Source organism: Bactrocera oleae, chromosome Y (genome assembly GCF_042242935.1).
Source record: "Bactrocera oleae isolate idBacOlea1 chromosome Y, idBacOlea1, whole genome shotgun sequence".
NCBI classification, from domain to species: domain Eukaryota; kingdom Metazoa; phylum Arthropoda; class Insecta; order Diptera; family Tephritidae; genus Bactrocera; species Bactrocera oleae.
The window spans coordinates 543,517-570,446 of record NC_091542.1 but is presented as its reverse complement, the minus strand read 5'-3'; the positions used below and the strand labels follow the sequence as shown (position 1 = coordinate 570,446).

Genomic DNA, 26,930 nt, shown 5'->3' with positions numbered 1-26,930 from the left:
CTCAGTATGGATTTTCTGAGATGTCGCCGAAGCAATCTGGTTTGCGTTGGTAATTTGGGAATAGTTCGCCCAACATGGTATTTGTAGCTGCGAAATTGCGGTAAAATTGTGTGTAAATTGCGATCAATTTTCTAAGCGAATATGTTTCGCTTGTTCGTCCCAGTTGGTTCCGTCTAGCCATAGTTTTTTAATCAGCACTTTTATCATTATTGGCGACAGCCATCCTGCGGGGTCGAAGTTTTGCCACAGAGGATAAAATTTGCCTCTTTGTTATTGGGGATAACGCAGATATTGAATCAGTAGGATATTAAAACTAGACAGATTCATTGGATCCTCTGTTTTTTTGTTGTACTGTCCTTTTAAAATTTAAGGAAATTGGTGTACAAAAAATTATCTTTCGGAATAGGTATTAATATATTTGGGTGATATGTTTGGATTACATATATTAGTGTTTCGAACATTGGCAAAGGAAACACTGACTTTGTTTTTTGTCCCATTATGTGGAGTGTTGGAAAATTGAGCCTTTAGTGGTAGTTGTATGACGTACCGGCAGTTATTTGATCGAGTAGTTGTGGCTTTGTAGAAGTTTTCACAATACTGATCTTCTGGAGTCGTTATGAGGGGGCGTTTTTCTAACTCCCGAAAATTGCTTAATTGTGAATTAAGCTAAGATTCTTTGGAATGTTCGTCAACTTTAGTTGTTGATGTGGAAACTGGTTCTGTAACTAGTCCACTTAGAATCCAACCAAATATAGTGTTTTGGGCTAGAAGGGTGGTTGAAATTTTTTCAACACCTTCAAGTATTATTTGCGGTATAAGGTCGCTGCCTAATAGAATGTCTATTTGAGCCGGGGTGTTGCACTTGGGATCTACTAGCTTCAGGTGTGAAACCTTTTGCCAATACTTGCTATTTCTATGATAGCTTGGAAGCATGTTTGTTAGCTGCGGTAAGACTATAGCTTCTGCTTTAATTCTCTTATCCACTTGGGGAGAAAAGATTTTTGTTTTGTTTGTTTGGCAGTTGTAGCCTATTTTGTGCCCTAGACGGTATGAAAGATCGTTATGATCCTTGGTCTATTAAGGCCCTAAGTTCAAACAGTTCTCCTTGATGTTCAATGGAAACGACTGCTGTGGGTAGTAGTACCCTTCTTTGATTTTCGCTGTGTAGCGTTTGGGTTTTTATTGCCTTTGAGCAGCATGGTGCTTCTTGGCAATTTTGGGTATTTCGCACTTCGGGATTTGCTGTTGCAACAAAACCCGTGGCTCTTTTCATATTTGCGCTGTTAGGGGGTGAGCTGGAAAAATTGCTATAATGAAGCATAGAATGATGTCGTTTATGACAATAAACGTAATTAAATTTGCTTTCGCACTCTTTAAGTGTATGCGCATGTGATAGGCAATTTGTACAAAGTCTTTTTGTTTTTATTATATTCAATTTTTTGAATCTCTCGCAAGAGCTTATCCCCCCTTGTACATAGTTCGCATGACGTTTGTTTGTACTGTTCGGATGTGAGCGATTGCGTTTTGTAAAGGCTTCTGTTTAATTTCTTTTTGCTACTAGCATGGGGTCAATTGAAGCTTCTTTTTAGGTCGTGTTGAACAATTTTTATTTTAATTAGTTTTTTATCTACCCTTTCGGCGATTTCGTACTGCGTAGTTAGAAAGTCATTCATTTGTTGCCACGTGGGGCATTTCTTTTGTGATGAGAGCGATTGCTCCCATAAAAGTAATGATTTTTCTGGTAATGCGGCAGTGCATATGTTTACCAGTATAGGGCCCCAGCTCTCTGTGGGAATGTTTTGTGTCGATAAAACCGACAAACGGTGGATTGTAGTCTTATAAATTCTTCGCTGGTTTCTTTTTGAATTTTAGGCAAGTTTATTAGTGTCGTTACATGTTTATCGACCAATATTCTTTCATTTTCATTCAATTTCAAATTGAAATTGTCGTTATTTAGTGCGAACTGTTTAACTATTGCGCCTGCTTGACATTTAGTTTTGTATCGGAGGTGATACAATTTTTGCGCTTTTGATAATTTTGGATGGTTGATGTATACGGCAGTGAACATGTCCCAGAAGAACGGGTATTTTTCATAACCCCCATAAAATATTTCTGTGTCACATGCGGGTACCTCGAGATAGATGCCTGAACTTGCCTCTTGACTTTGAATTTGTGGCAGCTCTACTCTCGGATGTGGAGTAGGTGCCATCGCTTTAATCATAGCTTTTATTAGCTTTAATTGATCAGAAATCATAGCTTTTGTTTCTTTGTACTGGTCTAAGCAGTTTTCGTATAGTGCGTAGCCCGATGATTTAAATCTTGTGGTAGATCTGAATTGTCATAATCTACAATGGCGTCATGAGCCGTTTGGAGACGAGTCCAAAAATTGTCAATATTTTGTTTTTTTTATTTCCAGTAACGATTCAGAGATGTCTTGAATCGGTGAAGATGAAAATCGAGTGCAGTATCGTGTTAATCTGTCGCTCTCAGAAATGAAATTGGCAACCTGTTTTGAGCGTGTAGCTCCTACAGGTGTAGTTTGACTTTTGTCGCCGTTAACCATTTTTGTTACTTTATTTATATAATGTCTGAATGAATTATTAATATATAACCTTTTATTTATTTTTTCAGTGTAAACGAAATTAACTTGCAATATGATTTTGTTGTGGTTTTATTTTGAATATATTGCTTTGTTTAATTTAATTGATAAAAATCGCACTTTTAATTCAATAATATTTTTTATCTTATGCTGATGTATTTAGGTACACCCTAATACACGGACTTGTTAGTATATATAATATTTATGTGCTCGTGAAATTGAGAGCTCGTTGAAGAGATCAATACACTTTGTACATAAGTATGCACGGACTGTTTGTGCGTATGTATGTTTATTTTCTAATACAATTGAGAGCTCGTTGAAGAAATAAATGTGCTTTTAGTTTTTTTTTTGTTTTGTACGCAATCCTGCTTTTTTGTTACAAGGAGTATTGCGGGATGTATGCCAATGTGGACTGTGAAAATATGTGTATTTTTGTTTTTAATAAATTATATATTATTTTTAATTTTTTAATATCTAGTAGTGTTCATTTTACCACAACGTTTATTGTTTTATTTTTCATGTAATTTTATAACTTTTTATATTGTAAATTTTCAATGTATAACTGACCCTATGTATAGAGGGTATATAAGCATAGGCATAGATTAAATGGCGTTTGTATAAACATGTATGGTCGCACTGCGAAGAGAGCGCGAAATGAATAATGTGCAGGTATTATCTCTATGCAATTATGTTTATATGTTATTATATGTACTTATGGTAAAGTAGGTTGGTAAAATCCTCCGCTGAACCCTCCACGAGGGTGCCAACTGGAAATAGATACCACAGGTTCACGACGTTAGTAGTGAGGTATCTAGCTAAGGTCAGGCTTCCTATCTGGGTGTTCGGGACTCTTCAATAGTGCAGCATCCAGATAGGAGGTCTTACCATGGTAGGAGATATATAAAGGGCTGGATCAAGGTGTCATGCGACCCGTGCCGAAGATCAACCTGGCTGGGGTACCTTTAATAGCCCAGTCTCGCACGGAGCTTACGGATACCTGGTGCCCTCCGTAATAAGATAGCCTTACTTGCGTAGCGGGGGCTATGCGCAAGCGGACATACTTTCCCCTACACTCATGGGTCCAAAATATGAGCCAAAATAATAACAACAATAGTAACAAAAACAAAAAGGAGTCCGGACCTCCTTTAAAAAGACCGGAGGGAGCGAGTTGTTACCAGAGAAGAGCAGCGTTTGGCACGAGCTCGACAACAGCCAAAGCGAGGACAAGTGCGAAGCTTGGTCCTGGAGCAAAGGCAAATGCTAAGGGGGCAGTAGCCAAGGCTGGCGCCACGAAAACAGCAACGCAGGTGAAGAAGGTGGAGCTGCAACCGCCAACCAATGAGGAGCTCACAAAGGAGCTCCAGAAATCCATTGATTGCGCGAGAGCTGTTCTACCTAACTTCAAGCTAGATAGTGGCAACAAAAAGACAAAGGTCCGCTGAAGAGGCTAAGCCGTCAGCTAAGAGACCGAAAACTAAGGGCGTGACGCCCGTAAGATCTTTTGCTGATGTGGCCCGGAACCGCATTGTCATTGGGGTACTGGATGAGGGTGACCCCGAAGGAAAAATTCCCAGAGCCCAATGGAAATGGGTGCAAGCCGCACTGACGAATGTGGCTTTGGAAGTGCTACTAAGGATGCCGGATGGTATCAAGGGCAGATTAAGATGATAGCGTGTGACGACGAGAGATCAGTCCAGCTATATAAAGCAGCAATAGCTAAGGTAGGGGAGGTCTACCCCGGAGCCAAATTAGTGGCGGTAGACAGAAAAGATATCCCATCCCGACCGAGGGCAAGGGTATGGATCCCGGCTACACCATCGCAGCCGGACGAAATAATGCAGCTCATAAGAGCCTGCAACCCAAATCTGCCAACTGGGGATAGAGATTCGTCAAGGCCTTTGACGACCCCGCAGCGGAATCTGGTGTGGAGACGAAACGAGCCACAATGCAGATTCTGCTGCTTCTTACAAAAGAATCCGTAGAACCGCTAGCGAAAAGTGGCGGAGAGATCAACTACAGATTCACAAAAGTAAAGGTCATGACCTACAAATCAGACGCCGATGCAGGAGAAAACTTAGCATCGGAATCGGAGTGCGAAGTCGAGGAAGATCCAATGGAGTCCTCGAGCGACGCAGAGATCACGGTGAGTGTACTTCGGGGTCTGAGCTTGCGGACAGACTCTCTAAACTTTACACTGAGAGTGGGCTTTTAAGCGACTCTCATGAAGATGCAGAGAAGACAATAACTAATGCGTCTTCTCCAAATTAATCTACACCACAGCAAACTAGCGTCTCTAGCCCTAGTTAACCGCATGGCAGAAGAACGGCCTGACTTTGTCCTCATTCAGGAGCCATGGGTTAACGGAGGGCGTATTTGCGGTCTGAGGACACCAGGATATAACCTATACGCGAATGGTTGTGTAGGTAAGCCTAGGACATGTATATTGGCTAGCAAAAAGCTTAATGTCTTTTTATTACACAGTTACAGTAGTAACGACACTACGGTGGTAAGCTGGGAGACGGGCAAGAAGAAATACCGGCTGGCATCATGCTACATGCCGTACGACGAGGTAGCAGTACCATCGCAGCTGTTCAAAGAGCTGGTACGAGACGCCGAAGCATCCAAGTGTTCGATTATACTTGGGTGCGACTCCAATGCGCACCATACTCTATGGGGAAGCAAGGATATTAATGAAAGGGGTGAGTTGCTCTTTAATTATTTAATAGGAAGTAAGCTTTTGTTATGTAACAAAGGTAGTACGCTAACATTTATAACCAGAAACCGACAGGAAGTATTAGATATAACACTGGTATCGGAAGAACTGGTGGATAAAATAACACATTGGAGGGTATTGGAACACTCCTTCTCAGACCACCGCTACATTGAGTGTATAATTGAAGAAAATGTAGTTAGAGAAGAGAAATTTAGGAATCATAGGAAAACGAACTGGCAGATGCACATGCAGGAGGTAAACAAGCGTATTCCTATGATTCCACCATTCCAACCGGAAAAGAAAGTGGACCTAGACATCCTCGTTAAACGATTCACAGATTCTTGTCGTCAAGCACTAGAGGTAGCTTGTCCATTAACGTACAGTAGGGGAAGAATTAGACCTCCTTGGTGGTCCCCAATTCTTAAGAACATGCAGAAAAAATGCAGGAAGCACTTAAGAGCAATGCGTACTCGAAGTGGTAGCAGAGATTGAAAAGTCTCTGGAAATAAAAGAATACACCCTCGTAGCCTTTCTAGACATAGAAGGTGCCTTCAACAACATCCAGCCGAAGGCCATATTGAGCGCGCTTAAAGATCTGGGCATATCTGAGCCTCTCCGGAAATTAATTGAACAGATGCTCTTGGGCAGGTCAATTATTTCAACGCTGGGAGCTTCAACGATGCACAGATCTGTCGTAGGTGTACACCCCAAGGAGGCGTGTTATCCCCACTTCTCTGGGTCCTGACAATGAATAAAATGCTTGTGGATCTAGAAAAGAAGGGGGTACATGTTGTGGCCTGCGCTGATGATGTGGCAGTCTCGGTTAGGGGCAAGTTCCCGAACACCCTCGCTAGTCTTATGCAGACAATATTAAACGAGATTAATCGATGGGCCGTATCATGCGGACTGAATTTAAATTTTTAAATGGCACCAGGCTAACGATAGGAGATAAAGCAAGCTACTTGGGACTAATTTTGGACAGGAAGCTTTCTTGGAAACAAAACTTGGAAGCGAGGGTAAAGAAAGCTGCTACAGCGCTTTACACATGTAAAAGAATGGTGGGGACTGACACCTCGGGTGGCTCACTGGCTGTACACAGCAATTGTAAGGCCGATCATGACCTACGGGATAGTAGTATGGTGGCCAATTACAAAAAAGAAATATGCGATTAGAAGCATGGAAAGTATACAAAGAGCAGCTAGTATTTGCATCAGTGGAGCTCTCAGAATTACGCCAAGCCAGGCACTCAACATAATTTTACACTTGCTGCCAACAGATTTGTATTGCAAGCAAATGGCAGCGAAGTCAGCTCTGAGACTGAGGAAATCCTCCCTATTAGTCGACAGCAACAAGGGGTATTCTATGATACTTAGGAAGTTCCCGTTTCTTCCCATAACTACGGATTTTCACAATCCTTGGGAGCTTAACCTAAATCCGGTCCTCAATATTGCCTTCCCCTCCAGAGAGGAGTGGTAAAGGGATGTAGTGGACAAGGCAGCAGGGATAAGCTTGTATACGGATGGTTCCAAGCTGGATAACCATGGTAGGCGGCGGTGTTTTCTCGGCTAAACTAGATACCAAAATCGCCTTCCGGTTACCAGACCACTGCAGTGTCTTCCAAGCAGAAGTCACTGCAATTAAAGAAAGCCTTCTTGTACTAACAAAAAGCGTAATCACAACAAGAAGTGTATTTATATATACAGACAGCCAGGCGGCTTTGAAATCTCTGATGTCTCATAGGATTTCGTCGAAGACAGTGAAGGATTGCCATGATCTTCTAGCGGATCTGTCATCCTATTTCACGGTAAATCTGCAATGGGTTCCAGGACACAGTGACATCCCTGGGAACTGCGTAGCAGATGAACTAGCCAGAACAGGCACCACCCTACAACTAGATCCTGGTAAGGTGGACATAAATATGCCTCTGGCTACGTGTAGATACCTAATCGACAAACATGTCATTAATATATCCGAGTGTCAGTGGAATCAATCACTGACCTGCTCAACCAGCAGGCAAACGTGGCAAGAATGGAATATGAGCCGCACATGCCGACTGTTTAAATTCAAGAGGAATGATATAAGAACTGTCGTAGGAGTACTAACAGGCCACTGTCTAATAGGCAGACATGCAAGTAGACTTGGCGCGCTATATAACGACTATTGTAGAAGCTGTCAGGAAGTAAAAGAGGAGGAGACCATTAAACATCTGCTATGCGATTGCGCAGCACTATATAGGAAAAGAATCGCAACCATCGGTCGTGGGTTTCTTGACGACGTCTCGGAGGTTGCACAGATAAAACTTGTCTCACTGATGAAGTTCATCAGAAGTACGGGGTGGTTCAGAGAGGAGCCAATAGAGTGAGGGGATCACAGTCCCAGTGGTATCACAATGGGCCTCCTAAAGGCCTAAGTGTGTCGAATGACAGCCACTTTACCTACCTACCTACCTATGGTGAAGTAAGTATAGATATAATAGGTATGCATATATGTACATGTTGGTTTGATTTGTTTATGTTTGATTCTCTTTATTTGGCTTTTTAGGCAATCCTGCTTACTATTTTTGTTAAAAATAAGGGGTATTGCCGGAAAATATTTGCAGGTAAATACTTGAATAATATTTTTTCGATTTTTTGTGTTTGTGGAATGGATGTGTTTGTATACATAAAGATAAGCATAAGGGCATCCGATAATTATTTATTTTTTATTGTATATATATTTGGATATACCTATATTGTACCAAACTGTTTACGGTTTTTCTTATAAATTAAGCCCGAAAGTATGATGGTTTGGTAACCGTTCTATATGTTGTTAAAACGGCTTTTTGTTAATAGTTTTTTAGTCAGTAAGCATACATATTTACATGCAATAAGTAAACGGTGAAATCAATAAGCTCACTCTGTTTTTTGTGGTGACATCGTGTGCAGTGTGGCCGTGTATGTTGTGAGTGCGAGTTGTGTTCCAAGGTGTGGTGTGTTGTATTAGGTTGTGTCATTATTTACCCTGATGAAGCGGTGTAGTTGGAGCATAGAACTTAGAACAACGAGAAGGTGCAAATTGTATTTCTTTGATTTTGGCGCAATTATTGACACTTGCTTTAATAAATATGTAAAATGGGCCAAAACGCCGTAGCTCACGTTTTTTGTTTTCTTGGTTCTGACAGAGAATGTAGATTATAGAGAAGGTTCACAGTGCGAACTGTTTAACTATTGCGCCTGCTTGACCACTTAGTTTTGTATCGGAGGTGATACAATTTTTGCGCTTTTGATAATTTTGGATGGTTGATGTATACGGCAGTGAACATGTCCCAGAAGAACGGGTATTCTTCATAACCTCCATAAAATATTTCTGTGTCACATGCGGGCACCTCGAGATAGATGCCTGAACTTGCCTCTTGACTCTGAATTTGTGGCAGCTCCACTCACGGATGTGGAGTAGGTGCAATTGCATTTATTAGCTTTAATTGATCAGAAACCATAGATTTTCTTTCTTTGTACTGGTTTAAGCAGTTTTCGTATATTGCGTAAGCCGATGATTTAAAATTGTGTGGTAGGTCTAAACTGTCATAATCTACTATGGCATCATGAGCCGTTTGGAGACGAGTCCAAATATTGTCAATATTTTGTTTTTTATTTCCAATAACGATTCAGAGATGTCTTGAATCAGTGAAAATGAAAATCGAGTGCACTATCGTGTTAATCTGTCACTCTCAGAAATAAATTTGGTGGCACAAATATCTTTTCCTTTTATTTGCTTTGTGCGCGTGTAGCTTCTGCAGGTGTAATTTTATTTTTGTCGTCATTAAACATTTTTGTTATGTTATCTACTTTTTTTCTACTGTATCAAAGTTGATTAAAATTTTTCTCAGTGTAAACTGATAAAATCGCAGCGATAAATTATAATTAATACAGAATACTCTTTTACGTTTATAAGAGTTGTTTTTCGGACTAGATAAATAATTACTTGCGAAATAAATGTTTTAATTTGTATTTTATCTTGAATATTTTGTTGTGAGAGTCATTTTAATTTTCTTAATTAAGTTATTAAGAATCGCACTTTTAAGTTAACAATACTTATTAAGTCCTTATGTTGCTGTATTTAGGTACACCCTAATACACGGACCTGTAATATATATATATTTATGTGCTCATGAAATTGAGAGCTCGTTGAAGAGATCAAAACATTTTGTACACAAGTATTCACGGATTGTTTGTGCGTATGTATGTTTATTTTCTAATGCAATTGAGAGCTCGTTGAAGAGATCAATGTGCTTTTTATTGTTTTTGTTTTATACGCAATACTGCTTATTTGTTACAAGGGGTATTGCGGGATATATGCCAATGTGGACTTTGAAAAGATGCTTGTATGCATATGCACTTATGTTATTGTATTTTTTTTTAATGAGAGTTTTTTTGTTTGCGTTTTAATAAACAATACAGTTAAGAACATGTGCACGTATATACTTGAATTTGTTTTTTGTGTTTGTTAATAGGTGCGTTGGAATACACAAAGGTAAGCGTGGAGTTAGGCAATAAGTTAATATTAATTTTTTTTCTTTTGTTTTAATATATTATATAGTATCTATTTGGAAATATATGTCATATCTCCCGATTATTAGTCACAACTTCCCATCCTCTGTTCTCACAACATTGCGGGATAATGACATCCTCAAGCGAAAAGCAAAGGGCGCTCTTATCGCATATACTCCAGTGCACTACTTCAGCAGCGATATATCACTATTGAGAGAATCAAAACCTATTGATAAGAGATTGGTTCTAAACCTATTCCTCGACACGAAAGATCTACTTCATGTGAATGGTCGGCTTGCCAATTCAAGCCTAACGAATATTTCGCCTTGTAGCGAACGCCATCCTATAAGTGTACCAGAGAAGTATCGACTTACGCAACAGTTATATCCAGATATTAATGCTTGTGGGTGAACATCGCTTCATGCAACATATGGTCCGCCAGGAATTTTATATTCCCCGAATTAAGCCCCAAATAAAGAAGTGAATTTCTTGTGCAAGCTTGTCGTAGTTCTACACCACGCATAAGCAAAAGATGCGAACAGAGATTATGGCATCACTTCCCCCGGAATGCTGCACTTGGGTCGGCCTTCTCCATCACAGGTGTCAATTTTGATGGGCCTTTTCAAATAAAGGCGTCCAAGTGAGTGGCGGCACTCTCATATAAGGCTGTGTGGCTGTCTTTGTCTGTTTTATGACAAAAGCAGTGCACTTTGAGCTTTGTACTAATCTGACAAAGGAGGCTTTCCTTGCAGGATTTGCTCGATTCGTCGGACGACGCGGCTTTCCATCCAAGATAATGAGCGACAGTGGTAAAACATTTATCGGCGCTCAAATAGCCACCGAAAAACAGTTTGTGGACTTTATCAAACAAGTCACACCGGAGATTGTACACAAGTCCGCGCCCCAAAGCATTAATTGGCAATTTATATCCCCAAACGCTCCTCATATGAGTGGTCTGGGAATCAGCTGTAAAAAGCTTCAAATTCAGCTTCAAAGAGGTTATTGGAAATTACAAATTAATTACGAAGAATTCTCGTTCTCAATTCACGGCCTCTCACAATCTTCTCGCAAGATCCCTCCGATTTCACAGCCTTAACTCCAAGATACTTTCTCAAAGGAACACGCATTTTGGCCATACCTGAGCCAGGTGTGGAGTCGCTATCCTTATTAAATCGCTGGGAAAAAATTAAAATTCTCCATCACATATTCTCAAATACATAAAGGATCTCAATAAACAATACTGTTGGAAGACTCCTGAACAAGCACCAAAACTTGGAGATTGTGTGATCATCCATGATGATTGTCTACCGAATGCCGGCTTGGGCGCAAAGAAAAGCTACATTATGGCTCCGACGGTCATATAGGAGTAGTTGATCTTTGTACGCGAAGCAGAACGCTAACTAGACAGCTCGTGAAGCTATGCTTTCTCCCAACCGCCGATAATCGCGACACAGCAAGTCGCAAACAATCAACCGATACAGCCTGACGTACTTACATTTCTACGCTTAAATGTATGTAGATATGTGTAGCAAGCAAAAAATACAAATGCCACTTCATATATACATAATTATTTTTTGCCATATAAACGATTTTTATGATGAAAAATTGATAAAATATGATTTTTTTGCACAAATGTTATATTATATAATATAATAATATATTAGCAATTACCAATAAATACATATGAGCGCACTGCTCTATATGTAAGTATGTACTTATGTAGAAATATACGTATGACCGCGCAAATAAGTAATGCATACACAAATATACATACATTTAAGCGTACAAATGTAAGTACGTCAGGCAAAATCAATATGGCAGCCAAATTGACAAATCCTAAATTTGTAGTAAATCACACACCAACAACATTTTCATTCATGAACGCTGGCGCACAAGCAATAAGCTAAGTCGTTTCATTCATGAAAGCAAACGCCTTACACATCTCCCCGAGCATGCGTTTTTCTACAAGCGTCTTTTCGTGACGATGGCAAAAGCTAGAAATCATAAATTGAACAACTTTTTTATGTTTCCTCTAGAAGGGAAAGGTGATAACCCTGCAAGCCCACAAAACACAGAAAAAAGTGACAAAAGTGGCAACAAAGCTTTTGTTGATTTAAAATATTTTACAATTCTAAAATATTTTTCCGTGACTCGCAAAACTCTGCGTCAATATGTATACATGTTCATATAAAACCATACATACCTACAATAATTTGTAGGCAAAGCTGTTAAAGCGGCAAGGGAAGCGAAGACAATCGGCACGCGTTCGTTTATTTTTTGGCACATCTCGGATTTTCTACCAACAACACAATGTTGTGACGCTTTGTCGTCGCGTCAGTCCTTCGACAGATTGACTCTTTGACATAAAAGCAAAAAACGTGTCAACGGAGATTTCACATGAAGAATTGAGTGTGCATATATACATACAAATACATACAAATGTGCAAACGACATAATATATGCATGTCATAATATTATATATGTAAGTACATATTTACGTACATAACTACTTTTACACATGCATTTGAAAAGAAAAATTTAAGCATGAATGTGAAATGCCGACTGCAAAACACAATTCTGTACTTTTGTGACTCCATAATGGTGTCAAGTAAATGAATGATTTTAAGAAATATATCAAAATATGTTTAAATTATTATAAATAACTCACAATAAAGTAAAAATGAATTAACATAAAATAATTTAAAAGTAATAATAAATAATATTTCAATAAAAGAAAATATATTTCAAATGACATATCAATATTCCCAGTTTTGCTTACATTTTATATTATCTGCAATCTTAGTCGGTTGGTAGTGTTAAAAGAGCGTATGTTTACAGATTCACCGCTGTTATAAAAGCGAAAAATGTTATTTGTTTCTCGTGCATGTGAGGTGAACTCCTTGATAAAATTCTACAAATTGTTCGCTGTCGAATCTGCACCTTCTCGTTGTTTTCAGTTCTCTGGTGTGACAGTGTCTTCTGGTGAGGGGGACTGAGTGATAATTTAGCCATCCCGGCCCCTCTAGGCAAAGGACTAGCCTAGTAGTCGCTGCAGCTGTTGTAGCGTTGCCACAATGCTGCTAAGAGCCGTGGAACGACCGTGGTTGTGATCTAGGCTGTCGATGCCGTATTGATGCTCCATTCCGCGGGCGTACCACACGAGTTAAGGGTTGAGGTCGTGTTGAGCGGCTGCGTAGGGTATATTCATGTTAATCTGTATTAAAGATTTGTTTGATTATGCAGATTTGTCAGGCTACGGATGCTCGTGTCACGGCATTTGATTATTTTATTTTATTGCGGTAGTATCGGTTGATTGTTTGCGTCTTGCTGTGTCGCGATTATCGGCGGTTGGGAGAAAGCATAGCTACACGAGCTGTCTAGTTAGCGTTCTGCTTCGCGTACGAAGATCAACTACTCGTATATGACCGTCGAAGCCATAATGTAGCTTTTCTATGCGCCCAAGCCGGCATTCGGTAGGAGGTAGACAATCATCATGATTGATCACACAGTCTCCAAGTTTTGGTGCTTAGGAGTCTTCCAACGGTATTGTTTATGGAGATCCTTTATGTATTTGAGATATGTGATGGAGAATTTTAATTTTTTCCCAGCGATTTAATAAGGATAGCGACTCTACACCTGGTTCACGTATGGCCAGAATGGGTGTTCCTTTGAGAAAGTATCTTGGAGTTAAGGCTGTGAAATCGGAGGGATCTTGCGAGCGGATTGTGAGAGGCCGTGACTTGAGAACGGCTTCAATTCGGATTAAAAATCCCGAGAATTCCTCGTAATTAATTTTTAATTTCCAACAATCTTTTTGAAGTAAAATTTGAAGCCTTTTACAGCTGATTCCCAGAAACCACTCATTTGAGGAGCGTTTGGGTATATAAATTGCCAATTAATGCTTTGGGGTGCGGACTTGTGGAGCGAGGAAAGCGTCCTTTGTCAGATTAGTACAAAGCTCCAGGTGCACTGCTTTTGTCATAAAACAGACTGGCTAAATGAGCCTACGTCGTCCCGAAAACTTACACCAACACATCTCACACATCACTGACACGCAACATTCACCACATCACCTCTCGCAACATTCACCACCTCACCTCACGCAACATACACCTCACACAACGACCCTACCACCCTGGATACACAACACACCGGGCGATCACCCCACCAACCATCAACAAAACCACGGACACGAGAATCGGCTTGGCTCTTCTTCGTTTTGAACTCGCAGCGAAAGCACCGTCATCCGTGGATTCGTCACATCAGCGGATCTGATCCGAACCAGTTAAATTGCTATCAAAGGCATTTATATACATTTTTTTTCCTCTTCTCTGCGCTGCGTCGCAAGTGATTGTGGTATTTAGGTAGTGTATAAAACCAGTACTTTCAATTACAAAATAAAATTACAATTGTATTAAAAGCAAATGGTGGTGAGTGTTTTTCTTTGAAAACTTTGGAAAGAATTATATATGGTCGCTGGAGCCCTAGTGGACGGCACTATGGATGTTTAAAACAAAACAAAAAAATAAAAAATACATTTATAAAAAAAAAAAAAAAACCTTAAGTGATATACATATACATATCGAAATACAGTGCAGTTACCAAAAGAGAGAAAAAAAAAAAGAAGCAAAATTACAGTAATGTAACAGTACGTGCAGTTAAGAAAAAAAAAAAAAGGAAAAAAATGCTTTAGTTTAAAACAAAGTGCGGTTACATTACCAGAACAATCATTACTTCTATGGGAACAATCGCTCTCATCACGAAGAAAATTCCCCACGTGGCAACAAATGAAAGATTTCCTAACTACCCAATATGAAATCGCAGAAAGGGTAGATAAAAAAATGGTCAGAACGAAACCCGTTCAACATGACCTAAATAGAAGCTTCCACAGACCCCAAGCCAGTACCAACAACAATTTAAATAGAAGCTTCTTCAAAAATCAAACGTTCACATCCGAACAGTACAAGCAAACGTCATGCGAACTATGTACAGGGGGCATAAGCTCAAATCTTGCGAGAGATTCAAAAAGATGAATATTTTCGATCGAAACAATTTTATAAAAACGAAAAGACTTTGTACAAATTGCCTATCACATGCACATACACTTAAAGAGTGCGAAAGCAAATTTAATTGCGTTTATTGTCATAAACGCCATCATTCAATGCTGCATTACAGCACATTTTCCAGCTCACCCCCAAAATACAAAAAGAGCCACGGGTTTAGTTGCAACAGCAAATCCCGAAGTGCGAAATCCCGATAATTGCCAAGAAGCACCATGCTGCTCAAAGACATTAAAAACCCAAACGCTACACAGCGAAAATCAAAGTAGAGTACTACTACCAACAGCAGTCGTCTCCACCGAACATCGAGGAGAGCTGTTTAAACTTAGAGCCTTAATAGACCAAGGATCACAACGATCTTTCATAGTGTCTAGGGCTCAAAATAGGCTACAACTGCCAACAAAACAAGCCAACTTTGAAATTACAGGAATGGGCGGAAGAGTAGTTCAAAACTCTAATAAAATCTGCCCCATTACCTTAATTTCCCCCCAAGCGGATAAGCACATACAAGCAGAAGCTATAGTCTTACCGCAACTTACAAATATGCTTCCAAGCTATCACATAAATAGCAAGCATTGGCAAAAGGTTTCACACCTAAAGCTAGCAGATCCCAACTGCAACACTCCCGCTCAAATAGACCTTCTATTAGGCAGCGATCTCATACCACAGATAATACTCGAAGGTATTGAGAAAATTTCAAATACACTTCTGGCACAAAATACTATTTTTGGGTGGATCATAAGTGGACTAGTTTCGGAACCAGTTACCACCATGACCACTCAGGTTGAGGAAATCTCAAACGAATACCTCAATTCACAATTGAAAAAATTTTGGGAGTTAGAAGAACTCCCCCCATACCAATCACAACCCCTGAAGATCAGTATTGTGAAGACTTTTACAAAGCCACAACTACTAGATCAGATAATGGTCGGTACGTCGTACGACTACCACTAAAACAACAATTTCCTAACACACTCGCCTTAGGTCACTCTCGCACCTCTGCTATACAGCAGTTTTTAAGTATGGAAAAAAACTTACTTAAAAAAGGTGAGCTTAAGCCAGAATACGATAGCGTGTTAGAAGAATACCTCCATTTAGACCACATGGAGGAAGTAAGCCCATGCGAAAAAATCATAAATGGCAAGTATTACTCATTTTACTTGCCTCATCACGCAGTAGTAAAGCCAGACAAAAAAACAACTAAAGTAAGAATTGTCTTTAATGCATCAAGATCCACCAGCTCGGGGAATTCCCTAAATGATATCCTCTTTACGGGACCCACGCTCCAACCAGATTTAATGCTACTAATTTTAAATTGGCGTATATTCAAATACGTATTTAACGGAGACGTCGAAAAAATGTATAGACAAATAGTCGTACATAAAGACGATTAAGATTTTCAGCGAATTATTTTCCGAAAATCTCCCAATAGTCCACTCCGCGACTATAAATTAAAAACAGTTACCTTTGGCGTCAACTGTGCTCCATATCTAGCCATTCGAACACTGCACGAATTGGCAGAAAACACAAAGTCAGAATTCCCTCTGGCAACCAAAGTGCTAAAAACACAAACGTATGTAGACGATATCTTGTCTGGAAGTCACAGTCTTCCACAATCATACGAGTCCCTATCACAAGTGATACAAGCCTTAAATACCGAAGGGTTTCCGTTGAAAAGATAACGGCGAACCACCCTAATATTCTAAAAAATATACCACATGAAAATTTGTTAGATACTAATTTCCTTAAATTCGAAAAGGAAAGTACAACAAAAACTCTGGGGATCCAATGGAATGCAATATCTGACCAGTTTTCATACACTACAGAGTCAATATCTGCAATATCCGCCATAACAAAGCGGCAAATTCTATCCTCGGTGGCGAAACTTTTCGACCCCGCAGGATGGCTTTCGCCAGTTATGATACAAGCCAAAATTCTAATACAAGAATTATGGTTAGATGGAACCGACTGGGACGAACAAGTAAAACCACTGCGTTTAGAAAAGTGGTCCCAGTTTGCGAGCAATCTAAATGATATCTCACAGATACAAATCCCTCGATGGGTAAATTATGCCCCAGAGCACAAAGTCGAACTACATGGCTTCTGTGACGCTTCTGAAAAGGCATATTGCGCAACTATATATGTTCGCACACAAAGCGACAATGCGACCACATGCCACTTACTAGTAGCAAAAGCAAAAGTGGCTCCTTTAAAAACAATAAGTCTACCACCACTTGAATTATGTGGAGCGCTACTACTAGCCAAACTCGTGTCCATCGTACAAACGCATTTAAACATGGCACAATACAAACTATATCTGTGGTCCGATTCTGAAATCGTACTCGCCTGGTTAGAAAAACCACCACATGCATGGAAGACGTATATTTCCAATCGAACGTCTCAAATCCTTGATCTAGTAGGATCAGCCACTTGGCGACATGTAGCCAGTGCTGACAATCCTGCTGATCTAGGTACAAGAGGATGCAAACCCCTGCATCTTGCCACCACCACCCTCTGGTGGAATGGCCCCCGATGGTTAACATAATCTTCCGATTCTTGGCCACAATCGCCCATGCGCAATATAATTGCCCCAGAAAGTCGAAAAATCGACTCCTTTCATGCATCGGATGATACTGACATCCTTGAGCGATTCTCATCGTTCCCCCGAGCCCTCAGAGTAGTTGCATACATGATCAAATTTATAGAGCAGCTCAAAACTAAAGTTAACGGAACACCTCCAATATACCCCCAATGCGATAAATTAACGCACCTACACTTACAATAAGCAAAAGGCGCTCTTATCGCATCTACGCAAACGCGCTACTTCAGCCGAGAAATAAAATAGTCCGCCAAGAGTTTTATATTCCCCGTCTTAAGCCTCAAATAAAGAAGTGCATTTACATGTGCAAAGTTTGCACAACGTACAAGCAAAAAATGCGAACGCAGATAATGGCAGCACTTCCACCTGAACGCTGCAACTTTGCTCTGCCCTTCACAACAACAAGTGTCGATTTTGCTGGGCCTTTCCAGATAAAGGCTTCAATGTTAAGATCTCCCACTTTAATAAAAGGCTTCACCTTGAGCTATGTACAAATCTGACGACAGAGGCTTTTCTCGCGGCATTCGCTCGCTTCGTCGGACGGCGTGGTTTTCCTTCAAAAATTATGAGTGACAACGGCAAAACGTTTATTGGAGCCAAAAGAGCCACTGAGAAACAGTTTGTGGACTTTATCCAACAAGTCTCACCTGAGATTGTACAGAAGTACGCACCCCAAGGCATTAATTGGCAGTTCATCCCCCCAAGCGCTCCTCATATGGGTGGTTTATGGGAATCAGCTGTGAAAAGCTTTAAATCCCATTTCAAAAAAGTAGCTGGAAACTACAAGTATAATTATGAAGAATTCTCGACCTTATTAATTCGAATTGAAGCCGTACTCAATTCACGGCCAATCACAACCCTCTCGCAAGATCCCTCCGATTTCACCGCCCTAACTCCTGGGCATTTTCTCAAAGGAGCACCCATTCTGGCCATACCTGAGCCAGACGTGGAGTCGCTATCCTTATTAAACCGATGGGAAAGAATCAAAATTCTCCATCACTATTTTAGTCGCCGCTGGAAAGAAGATTATCTAAAGGACCTCCACAAGAGGTACCGCTGGAAAGCTCCAGAAAAGGCGCCGAAGCTTGGAGATTGCGTACTAGTACACGATGATTGTCTCCCCCCTACTGAATGGCGGCTTGGCCGCATAGAAAACCTTCACCATGGTTCCGATGGTCACATCCGAGTGGTCGATCTCCGTACGCAAACCGGAACACTAACGAGACCGCTCGTAAAGCTATGCTTTTTACCCACCGCCGATAATACCGAACAAACGTAAATAATAACCCGATAAGAACCAAAAACCGCTAAAATTAATAAATCAAAGAAAAACCTAAATCCTGTAAAAGGTCGATCGACCAAACGACCCATTTATGCCACTTAACGTGACCCAAATTTCCAACTCAATCATGCGACAAACTTATAATCTAAATAACTTTTTCGCATATAGATCATTATGGACGGAAATGCACCAACACCAACGCCAGCAATACGTTCGCCCGTTACTGTGCCACGCCCTGGGGCAAATCCTGCACCCCGAACAACGGCTACCACAGCCCCTCCAATCGCTCCTCGTAGTGGCACGCGGCCACTAACCCCGTCATCCTCGCTGTCTGCGGAGCAGCATCGCCTCCGATGCCCGCTATGTCGTCGCTCACACCGCTTGCAACATTGCGGCATATTTAAAGGTATGCCACCAGTCCAACGACAGCAAATCGCCCAGGCACATGGCCACTGCCTGAATTGTCTGGCGCACACCCATGCAACAACCGCATGTGAGTCAAGGGGCCATTGTCAGATGTGCGGTGAGCAACATCACACACTCCTTCACCGCACCGCGAGGCGCGACAGTGGTCGACTAACTGAATCCCACCGCCGCGGCGTAGTCAGGCGACTCCCCGGACACACATCAGCACGACCTCGCCGTTTGGCCCCCCCTCCGGAGCCGCGTTCCTGGCGCCCACGCAACGAAGCAATTACGCGCCGTAGCCTGCTTCGGCTACCACCCCGCCGTGCCACTGGGCTGAGCAGCGTCGTATACACGCTGCGACAACTTCAGCGTCTGCTAGGCTAATATTCGCCTAGGGGGGCCGGGATGGCTAAATGAGCCTACGTCGTCCCGAAAACTTACACCAACACACCTCACACATCACTGACACGCAACATTCACCACATCACCTCTCGCAACATTCACCACCTCACCTCACGCAACATACACCTCACACAACGACCCTACCACCCAGGATACACAACACACCGGGCGATCACCCCACCAACCATCAACAAAACCACGGACACGAGAATCGGCTTGGCTCTTCTTCGTTTTGAACTCGCAGCGAAAGCACCGTCATCCGTGGATTCGTCACATCAGCGGATCTGATCCGAACCAGTTAAATTGCTATCAAAGGCATTTATATACATTTTTTTTCCTCTTCTCTGCGCTGCGTCGCAAGTGATTGTGGTATTTAGGGAGTGTATAAAACCCGTACTTTCAATTACAAAATAAAATTACAATTGTATTAAAAGCGAATCGTTGTGAGTGTTTTTCTTTGAAAACTTTGGAAAGAATTATATACAGATAAAGACAGCCACACAGCTTTATATGAGAGTGGGAGACCTTAACTTGGACGCCTTTATTTGAAACGGCCCAACAAAATTGACACCTGTAATGCAGAAGGCAGACCAAAGTGGAGCATTCCGGGGAAGTGATGCCAAAATCTGTGTTCGCATCTTTTGCTTATGCGTGGTGCAGAACTACGACAAGCTTGCACAAGAAATGCACTTCTTTATTTGGGGCTTAAGTCAGGGAATATAAAATTCCTGGCGGACCATATGTTGCATGAGGCGATGCTCAGCAACAAGCATTAATATGTGGATATAACTGATGCGTAGGTCGATACTTCTCTGGTACAATTATGGGATGGCGTTCGCTCCAAGGCGTAATAATCGTTACGCTTGAATTGGCAAGCCGACCATTCACATGAACTAGACCTTTCGTGTCGAGGAATGGGTTTAGAACCAATCTCTAATCAAAGGTTTTGATTCTCTCAATAGTGATATATCGCTGCTGAGGTAATGCACTTGAGTATTTGCTTTTCGCTCGAGGATGTCATTATCCTGCAATGTTGTGAGAAAAGAATCGGTTTGTTAACTCTCTGGGGCATTTATTTTACGCATGGGCAGTTGTGACCAATAATCGGGAGATCCTATCAACAAACGAGGGCCGTTACACCAGAGGTTGGTGGTGGCAAGGTGCAGGGCTTTGTACCCTCTTGTTTCTAGATCAGCTGGATTGTCAGCACTGGCTACGTGTCGCCAAGTGGCTGATCCTACTAGGTCAAGTATTTGAGACATTCGATTGGAAATATACGTCTTCCAGCCAGGCTAGTACAATTTCCGAATCGGACCACAGATATAGTTTGTATTTCGCCATTGGTTAAATGGGTAAAACCTCCCTTCATACACCACTCTACTCGGTAAAATAGTGTCGCACCCTAACGCGACGCATCACATCTGAGAAGACTCACGGGTTTTCGTCTACGAGCTAATCGCCACATCATTTTGTTCTCTTCGGTTGGTCAACCCGTGCGATAAAACTACGACAGGCTGCACCTTTCAGAACTCGTAATGCTGTTTCATTTCGGACATATGATTTATCAACATAAATAGGATAAATTTCATAATAATTAATAATAATATATTTATAACAATAATATTAAAGCCGTGTCAACCTTGTATATATCGCATTTTTATTTAAATTATCCACGCGATTATAAGTGAAGTGGTGAAATGTTTTATCATTGGTGGTGTGTGCTCTCAACGAATTGGGGAATTAGTCATGGTCCTTCGAGCATCACAGAAAGGCACTATTGGAAAAAATACATATCGAAAATATGCAAAGTGCGGTAACTAGCTAAAATAAAAAAAAATGTAGTAACGCAAACAAAAAAAAAAAAACAAAACTACAGAACAAAAGTGTGTTGACAAAGCAGAGAAGTGCAGTGACAATATATATGTACAAGTATATGTATACATAAAAGTACATATCTTCACACATATGTATATACAGAAAACTCATATGCAATAATACCAAAAAAACAAAAACAGAGATGGCAATAAGTTCAATTGTTAAAACACAAATAAAGAAACACATTTACATATGTAAATACACAGTGCAAAATTTGCAAAACATTTAAAAAAAATTAAAAACTCACAAATCGGGCGCTAAATACAATCTGCCAGAAACACAAACGAGCTCGAAATACTAAAGTACCTAAATACAAAAACATAAATAAAAGTAATTTAAATGGGCGCGAAACAAACAACAATAAACAAAAACAACACTCACTAAAACCAGGCACAACTGGAAGCGGAGAAGGAATTAACAAAAATGGAATACACACACGGACATACAATACATATATATTATCCCCTCAGAAAACCCCTGAGGGAGTATAAAGTGAGTCGTATCGTTTTGCTATTCTTTTAGTTTATCATGCATATATGTATGTAAAAATTACAGTTTTATATACATATATAGAACCGGTTATAACAAATACGTTTACCAAAAAAACGGTTACCAAACTGTCTCAGTCTTGCAGTGTTTTTTGGAGGGAAAAACTGACTACAGTCGGTATAACATATATTTCCTAATAGATACTTATATATTAAAACAAAAGAACACAAATTAATATTAAGTTATTGCCTAACTACACGCTTACCTTTATGTATTCCAACGCACCTATTAACAAACACAACAAACAAATTCAAGTATATACTTGCACATTTCTCCAGCAATACACCTTAGGTTAAAATAAAAACAAACAAAAAGCAACAAGCAGGATTGCATAAAATACGTAAGCAAAAGAATTATAAAATATGAAAGGAAAAACAAAGAGGGGAAAAACAAACAAAAAATACATATATGCTTACCTATTATATCTATACTTACTTTAACATAAGTATAATAGCATATAAACATAATTGCACAAGTACCTGCAAGTTTGGTTTCGCGCTCTCTTCGTAATGCGAACATCTGTACGCATATTATATGTTCAAGTATATAATCATACGGCCTAGAATCTGCCTGTCTACCCTCCGCTGGGTAATAGTAAACTCTTATATACAATTTTAATTAACATTTTAATTTAATATTCACTTAAAAGTGATTTTCATATAAATAAATCAACATTGTTATAAAAATATATTAAATATTATATAAAATTTTCTTATTTGTATTGTTTATTAAAACGCAAACAAAAAAAAAAACTCTCAATAAGAAAAAAAAAATACAATAACATAAGTGCATATGTATATGTACATCTTTTCAAATTCCACATTGGCATATATCCCGCAATACCCCTTGTAACAAATAAACAGTATTGCGTATAAAAAAAAACAATAAAAAGCACATTGATCTCTTCAACGAGCTCTCAATTGCATTAGAAAATAAACATACATACGCACAAACAATCCGTGAATACTTGTGTACAAAATGTTTTGATCTCTTCAACGAGCTCTCAATTTCATGAGCACATAAATATATATATATATTCCCAAGTCCGTGTATTAGGGTGTACCTAAATACATCAACATAAGGACATAATAAGTATTGTTAAATTAAAAGTGCGATTCTTAATAACTTAATTAAGAAAATGAAAATGACTCTCACAACAAAATATTCACGATAAAATACAAATTAAAACATTTATTTCGCAAGTAATTACTTATCTAGTCCAAAAAACAACTCTTATAAACGTAAAAGAGTATTCTGTATTAATTATCATTTATATGTAGATATGACAGTTTGGACCTACCACACAATTTTAAATCATCGGCTTACGCAATATACGAAAACTGCTTAAACCAGTACAAAGAAAGAAAATCTATGATTTCTGATCAATTAAAGCTAATAAGTATATGCAATTGTACCTACCCCACATCCGAAAGTAGAGCTGCCACAAATACAGAATCACGAGGCAAGTTCAGGCATCCAACTCGAGGTGCCCGCATGTGACATAGAAACATTTTACAGAGGTTATGAAAAACGGCCGTCCTTCCGGGACATGTTTACAGCCGTATACATCAACCATCCAAAATTATCACTTGCACAAAAATTTTATCACCTTCGATACAAAACTAAAGGTCAAGCAGGCACAATAGTAAAACAGTTCGCACTAAATGACGACAACTTAAATTTTGCTTCGGAAGCTCTAAAATCTAGATATGAAAACGAAAGACACTAATAGACTGAATATTCTCACAGATAGCAGGGACCCTATAATGGTAAACATATGCATTACCAGAAAAATCGTTACTTTTATGGGAGCCTTTCTAACTACCCAGTACGAAATCGCTGAAAGGGTAGACACAAAAATTATTAAAACCTAAACCTATCAAAATGACCACAATAGAATCTTCAACAGACCCCAAGTAGATACAACAACAATATAAACAGAAGCTTATATAAAACACAATCGTTCTCAACCGAACATAAAAAACATACGTCACGCGAACTATACATAAGAGGGTATAAATTACAATCGTGCGAGAAGTTCAAACACTTAAAAGTTAACGAACGAAATAATTTTGTAAGCAAATTTAATTGCTTCTATTGTAACAAACACCACTCAATGCTTCATTACAGCACATATCCCAGCTCACCCCAAAGTATCGCTTATAAGAAAAGGGTTTAATTGAAAAAGCAAATCCCGATAATCAATATTGCGAAAATTGCCAAGAAGTACCATGCTGCTCAAAGGCATTAAAAACCCAAACACTACACAGCGAAAATCAAAGTAGAGTACTATTTTTCTACCCACAGCAGTTGTCTCCATCGTACACCGAGGAGAACTGTTTAAGCTTAGGGCCTTAATAGACCAAGGGTCACAACGATCATTTATAGCGTTTAGGGCACAAAACAGGCTACAACTGTCAACAAAACTAACAAGTTTTAAAATCAATAAATAGCAAGCATTGGCAAAAGGTTTCACACCTAAAGTTATTAGGCCGCGAACTCATACCACAGATAATATTTGAAGGTATTGAGAAAATTTCAAACCCACTTGTGGCACAAAATACTATATTCGGTTGGATTGTAAGTGGACTGGTTACAGAACCAGTTTCCACATCAACAACTTAAATTGACGAGAGTTCAAAAGAATCCCTTAGTTCACAATTAAGGAAATTTCGGGAGTTAGAAAAACGCTCCCTCCTATCAAGTACAACCTCAGAAGATTAGTATTGTGGGGACTTCTACAAAGCCACAACTACTCGATAAAATAATGGCCGGTACGTCGTACGATTACCATCAAAGCCACAATTTTCCAACATTCTACAAATTGGCACAAAAACCAAGTCAGAGCTTCTTCTGACTACTCCAGTGTTAAAAACATAAATATATATAATTCAACCAAAACATCCTTAAAAAAGAATATCTCAAACATAAATATATCGAATTTACCACATTACCAACTAAAAAAAATGCCATTTTCAATTCACGGCTAATCACTGTACTCTCACAAGATCCCTCTTCAAAGGTTTCAAAAGAGCATCCATTCTGGCCATATCTGAGTCAGCCGTGGAGTCGTTAACCTTAATAAGCCGACGGTAAAGAAATTTTAAATAAACGATACAAATAAAAAACTTCTACAAGAAACAACCGCAGAATACAATAAATACGAAACTTCATAAACCCGCACAATAAAATTGCCTACCTTAAAGCACTTAAATGCGCATCAAAATGCATACAAATTATATTTTAAAAATCAAAGCCGTTTTATACACTACAGGTCAATATGGATATAACATTACTCCATCACCATCTGACCCACTGCGCGATCGGCTACTTCAGAAGCAGTATGCCGAAATTAATACATATACCGTTTCAGTAAACATGTGTAAAACTAGGGAAAATATTCGCCAAGGGGTCCAGAATGGTTAAATAGGTTAAACCTTCCTCTACATGTACACTCCACTATACCCGGGAAAATAATGGCGCACCCTAGAAAACACTCACAGGTCCTCGCCACATACGACGCACCACACACAAAACGCATTCGTTTTTGTCTACGGGCCTGATCGCCATATCATTTTGTTCTTTTCGATTGGTCAACCCGTGTGATAAAATACGGCAAGCTGCACCTTTCAGATCTTGTAATGCTGATTCTTTTCGGACATATGCGTTACCTACATAAACACGATAAATTTCATAATTATTTATAATTATATATTTATAACAATAATATTATATTAAAGCCGTGTTAACCTTGTATACGATAAAATCGGTGGTGGGAAAATTGCGGAATTAGTCAGCCATGTTTAAATGCATTCGCACCATAGATACTAGTTTGGCTAGTAGTAACGCTACACAGTTCAAGTCGTAATAGACTTATTACTTTTAAAGGCCCTACTTTTGTTTTTGCTACTAGTAAGTGGCTTGTGGTCGCAATCTCGCTTTGTGTGCGTACGCATACAGAAGCCGTGTAGTTCGACTTTGTGCTCTGGGGCATAGTTTACCCATTAAATTCCATATTTTGATCTGCCATTAAAAAATTTTATCCTAAATATCATAATTTTTGTTCTGTCTGTTCAGTTGATTTGTTCCGATTGAGATGTCAAAATATGCCTAAAAGTATGCAAACATTTTGCGCATACTTTGTAATCGAGTTTAGTTTAGTTACAAACAGACATACAAGTGAAACTAATATAAGCGTGTTAAAAAGGAAGTGATTTTGGGAAAGCGGGTGCTCGAACCGAAAGATGTTCTCTCGTAAGCGAATCGATGCTAAAAAGAAGCGTACGGGATCCTTTTGTAGTCCCTTATATATCTATTGATGGCTTTATTGTAGTCTTATCGTGGTGATGTTGTATGTGTTGCGTGTTGGTGCATTGTGTAGTGATGTGAAATATATGGTAAGTAGGAGTGGTGAGGTGGATGTGAATTGATGTGGTGAATGAATAATAGCCAAGTACAAAATTAATTTTGATTTAACTCACCGCAAGTAAAATCAGTTGATAAAAACGAAGTGAATTTAGAGAAGGCGGGTGCTCGAATCGAAAGATCTTCCATCGCTGGTCGCCTGGTTTAAAGATATTAGTTGCAAATAGCCTCCGAGCATCCTTCGGCTATAGCGGCAATGCTTAAGTAGGCAGCACGACGTCGCAGTGGGTCCTGACCCTGCAAGGCAGGCTAAAAAAGTTGCAATAATGGCGGAATTAATTTCTCTGGTGGCACGCTCAGTGCAAGCAGATCCATTGTTTGAGTAGCCGTTGTCATCGGATTCGAGCTGTCTTGACCCAAAAAGTACTCTTCATCGTCGTCTTCGTTTTCGGGTTCAGTTGCCATCTAATTGAAAACAACTCGAATAATGAGCTCGATCCACTTTTGTTTGATAATCAATTTTTTCTTAAAGCGCACCAACGAGCCAACGTA

The 26,930-nt window shown here is 39.7% G+C and overlaps 2 pseudogenes; one reads left to right on the top strand and one right to left on the bottom strand.

Annotated features, from left to right (window-relative positions):
• Positions 1-26,930, top strand: part of LOC138858299 (importin-4-like) — an 86,257-nt pseudogene that overhangs the window by 47,179 nt on the left and 12,148 nt on the right.
• The window catches only part of LOC138858259 (importin-4-like), a 66,253-nt pseudogene that overhangs the window by 37,062 nt on the left and 2,261 nt on the right, over positions 1-26,930 (bottom strand).